The 5,103-nt window shown below is 45.7% G+C and overlaps 1 pseudogene; it reads right to left on the bottom strand.

Annotated features, from left to right (window-relative positions):
- Positions 1-270: 270 nt before the first annotated feature.
- On the bottom strand, positions 271-4,744 carry LOC131483188 (ubiquitin carboxyl-terminal hydrolase 8-like; annotated as a pseudogene).
- Between the last annotated feature and the right edge of the window lie 359 nt (positions 4,745-5,103).

Here is a 5,103-nt window from a genome sequence, read left to right as displayed (position 1 = left end):
GCAAAGGCCTGTAAACAATGGGAGCACAAAAGACAGACCAATCATCAATATTATTTTGCAGCCATACCACCTGTTGGGAATCATAGGGGATGAATCCAATCAATACCTTAGCTTTGGAGCAAACTAGAAAATTTTTGTCTCTTTTTCATAGTAGCACTGGTCTGACTTCTATAGGGCTAGTAACGCAGCTCTTACGGTTCCAGAATTCCTCTACATGTCCAGCTTTACCTATCCATTACCTTTGTAAGTATTTCAACCATTGCGTTGCTGAGCCTTTTAAAAAGTAACTAGCTCATCACCTACGTCATGAGCCACATCCTTATGTGGCTACATCAGTTGCTCGTGATCCCAGTGAAGTATAAAAGAGGATGTAAGCAGCGGAAGATTTCACAGAAGAAACAGAGATGTCAGAAACTTCATGATCATCAAACTTGAACCACTGCTGTTTTGCTGCATTTTTACAGTAGGCAGTGTAGTGGCCTCCATCCAGTCCGCCGTAGTGATTTGAAACAGAAAACAAGTTATACTTCTTCAAGTTGTTCTTTGGGCCAATGACATACTGTGACAAGTCAAGATTTTCTAATGGGAAGTCCACAGATGTCTGTAATTTTTGCTTCCGCCTGCCATCATAGGAAAAACGTTTCAGATGCACCAACAGCACAGGTGGCAGTTTCCAGATTTCTATCTTTTTTGAGGAGTCACGGCGAGCTCTGCAATGACTGCAATAGAATCTGTTGTTATCTGTAAGTTTCTCTTCTTTGGAAAATAATCTAAGGCAATCCTGAAGCGTACATTTACTTGTGGATGCTAGTGGTAGAGACAAATACATGAAGGCCTCAAAAGTCCTGGATTTTTTGTGACAGGTGAGGCAATGTACTGTGGATTTGAACTGACCCTGAAAAAGCGCGACAATAATAGATTCATTGAGCTGCTTGTGCTTCTGCCAAGCATATTCTGCAGCCTTAAAGTCATCGAGATGATCATTATTTTCTTCTTTATGTCTCTTCCGATTATCAGCTTTGTTTAGATCTTCATGGAGACCATCCAAGAGGAACAGGAGCAGTTCCTGGGAATCTTGCTGGTTGTACCCTGCGAACTGATCATTGATTTTCCCAATGGTGGTTTTAAAGTCTTTTGGACTGATATATCTATACTGCCCCATCCACAGAGCTTTCATGATTATTCCAAATTCTTCAGCCACTTCACCTTTATGCCCCAATAAATTTGACTGGTTAATATCATTCTGGTAACAGTTTCGGTTGAAGCAGTCCACCAAATGCGGAGCATTACACAGGCACTGCAGTATTGAGTTCATGTAACAAGTGTTTCCTAGATTACGGAGTCCTGTGAGAGCTGGTCCAGAGCCTCCAAACACAGGATTGAGGTTCCGAATCTGAGAAGCAGAAAGTCTCAAGATCTCAGCTTTAGGATAGGATGTCGGCTTATTTTCCCAATTAACTGTTGGAGTGATTGTTGGCTTCCTCTTCTCTTTTTCCTGGATGACCTGGGATATATCTGGGGAGGAGTAGGAGCGCTTCAGTTTGGACGGTTCCCTATCCCGTTTAGCAGAAATCTGTGGCTTGGCTTTACTAGTTGCAGGGGTGGAAGGAGGTGCAGATGAAGGAGCCATTTCCGGTGGGTACATATGAACAGTGTTGGTGGGTGAATGATAATAACGAAAGGTTCCAGTGATTGGGTCAAGAAACTTGGCCCAGCCGGAAGGCAGTCCTGGCACAATCCTCCCCATTTCTTCACTTCTTGCTCTTGTCAAAGGTTCTCATTGAGCCTTGCCTGAACTTGAATCTCCGGTCACTGATGCAGGGGGCAAGTCTCCCTTGGACTTTTTCTGCACTTCCGGCGTTGTGCATCTTTTCCCCCTGTCACAGACTGGTTGGGAGTCACCTTGAAGATGTCTGCCCAAACCTTTTCCAGTAAAGTATCCCTGTCTATTAAGCATATTTGGCACAGGATGAGAGGTCAATACAACATTCATGGCACTCAACAAATCTCGTCCCCACAGATTGATAGGAATATGTGGTAAGACATACGGCTGGAAAACTCCTGAATGCCCTTCTTGATCCTTCCACCTTAACAACCTGGCACTTTTCTGTGGCTGAGAAGTTCCTATCCCTTGGAGAACGGTTGGGGTGGCCTCTAATGGCCAGGAACCTGGCCACTGTGCCTGGGATATAACTGTACTGTCAGCCCCGGTATCAAGTAAACCTGTGAATTTTCTTCCTTCTATTTCTAACTGTAAGGTGGGTCGGGTTTGCATGTCGGAGACCCAACATGCCAAGGGGCCAGAATGTCCAAATCCTCCTTGTCTATCTCTCTTAAGAATGGGGTTGTCAGTTGGAACCTTGGGGATCAAGATCAGCTGGGCAAATCTAGCTCCTGGTGGAATGATTATAGTGCCTTTGGCTGATTCTGCCATGACTTCTATTTCTGCAGGGGTATCCTCGTCTATCACTCCTGGGAGTACCCTGATTCCATGCATAGTAGCACTACTTCTTCCTAGGATCAGGCCCAAGGTATTCCTAGGCAAGGGGCCCCTGACTCCTGTTTTTATCCATTGGGGTCCCAGGAGCGGGGTCAATACCTCTCCAGAGGTGGCACAGAGGTCCAGTCCTGCGCTACCTGGTGTTGCTCTGAGGAGGGTTGAAATGTCGGTGTTCCTCGCCATGGGAGAGGGACTCTGGAAGGAGTCTGCGCTGTTCCAGAGGTTACAGGTGTCTGCTGGGCTCCATACCCCTGAGGTTGGGGGGCCCAGAGCGGGCCCCTGATCCCGTTTCCCGATAGGGGATTGCCTTGGGCATCATATCTGGACCTACAATCACTGCTCCAATGATAGCCTTTATAGCATCTTGGACAAAGATCTGGGGCCCGCAAGGATTGTGGGGGTGATCTTCCTTGTCGCGGAATTTTGGGGCACTGTTTTTTAAAATGTCCAGGCTGTCCACATCTGAAACAGGTTTTGGGAGGCGCCCTAGGGTGGGGCTGAGGGTGTTGAACAGTGGCTGCCATCACTTGCCCAAGGGCATGGGTGGAGTCAATATGTCTGCAAATTTTAAGATAATCATGCAGGGACTTATCTCTGTGGGACCTGAGAGCATCCTGACAATATTTATTAGCATTCTCAAAGGCTATATGCTTAATTACTGGCATTGCTGGTTCCACGTTACCAAAGATCTTAGTAGCAACCTGCATAATACGGTCCACAAATTCTTGAAAAGGTTCTGTAGGGCCTTGCAAGACCTTGGAAAGCTGGTCTCCTGTATTAGCGTTAGGTAATGCCTTCCAGGCTCCAAGGGCTGCATTTGCTATCTGAGCATAAACTCCTAGGTCATAATTAACTTGTTGTTGGACGCCCTCAAAAGGTCCAGTGCCAGTAAGCATTTCAAGGCTTCGATCTGCATGTCCCCCAGCCGCGTTCTGCTCAGCAAAAAATCTGCACCTATCTTGAAAATCCCCTCTCCATAGGAGAAAGTCACCACCATCGAGAGCGGAGCGGCACAATCGCATCCAATCACTAGGAGTAAGATTCAAACTCGAAAAGGATTCTATGAGTGCAAGAGTAAAGGGTGCCTGGGCACCATAATCTTTAACAGCCTGCTTTACATTTTTGAGGTCTTTAAATTGAAGGGGCTGATGCTCCCGGCTAGGGGGACTTCCTCGAACTGAGACCTCTATGACAGGGAAGCATCGAACCCCACCCACCGGATGATCAGTGAGGCCGTCACTCCATGGCCGTGTGGGGTAATTATTGGGTGAATGGCCCGTGGCTTCCTCCTCAGGAGGAGTGGTAGGGGTCACAAAATTAGGGATGTATGGTGGTGGTCTGGAACTGGACAATTTGCCAGAGGAACGTGCACCTATTCCTGCTTTCTTTAACTTTCTTTAAATGGCCCTAATTTCCCGCTTTCAGAAAACCTTCTCTTTATCCTTAATTTTCTGCTTTAAGAAAACCTCCTCATCTCGTTTGTCCTCACTCTCTTCCGAGGAAGAGGCCTCGTTCTCATCTGAAGAAGAGGCTTCACTCTCCTCTAAAGAAGAGACCTCACTCTCCTCTAAAGAAGAGGTCTCACTCGGGGTGGTTTCACTCGAGGCCGCCTCGTTCCAGGCTTCCAAGGACCGTAGAACTTCCCACCCCTGGATTGCTTCAAAAGTAGTCTGTACTTCTCTTAACTGTCTCTCAACTTTCACTTTATCAGTAAATAATGAATCACTGACTAAGCACCACAAAGAAAAGTTAACAATGGGGAAATTATCTGGGTCTTTTTGTAAACAGGATTGTAAATTGGCCTTAACCTGTTCCCAATCGGGAATACTCAAGTTGCCTGAAACAATAAACCAAGGACTGCTAGATTGAATGGCTTTAACAAAATTTCTAATCATTTTAAATTTAACTGGCATCCCCAGTTGATGTAGAAGTTCTTCAAGCTAGGTGGCCAATTTATCCCAGGAGAAGGCAGAACCCATTTTATCGTCCTTTCCACCAGATAAATTAAACACCAAGACCTAACTATACTTCAAAATAAATCTAAAACCTGGCTATACTTCAAAATAAATCAAAAACTTACAAAATAAATCCAAAACCTAGTTATACTTCAAAATAAGTCTAAAACCTAACTGTATTCCAAAATAAAACTAAAACCTGACTCTATTTCAAAATGAAACTCCCTCTCCTACCAGTTTAGGAGAGACTTACAATATGTCCCACTTACCTGAAACAGCTGGCCAGCATCCCGGGATGACCCTTCCTCGTATCCTCTCTTTCTCAATCTCGGTGAGACCTTGAGATGTTGGCAACACCCGCGTCGCCACGTACCCCGAGCCGAGCGGAGGGACTAGGGTTACAAGAAAACACAGCCCAGAAAGACAACACGCAGTACACAGAATGCCGATCGATCACAGATTGATCTTTATTGCAACTCCAGGCTTTCTTTTATACTCTCCCTAGCTCCTCCCAGTGTTTATCCAGTCCTCAAGGGGCCACCCTAAATCCTCGAGTTCCTTCCAGTAGTGGCCACCGTAAATCCCTTGAGATTTATCCAATCCCTTGGCAGATAACTTGAAAAATAGGAAGCAGCAACTTGCGGTTAA

Source organism: Ochotona princeps, chromosome 24 (genome assembly GCF_030435755.1).
Source record: "Ochotona princeps isolate mOchPri1 chromosome 24, mOchPri1.hap1, whole genome shotgun sequence".
Classification (NCBI taxonomy): Eukaryota; Metazoa; Chordata; class Mammalia; order Lagomorpha; family Ochotonidae; genus Ochotona; species Ochotona princeps.
The sequence above is the reverse complement of the archived record's forward strand: the minus strand, read 5'-3'. Positions and strand labels throughout refer to the sequence as shown.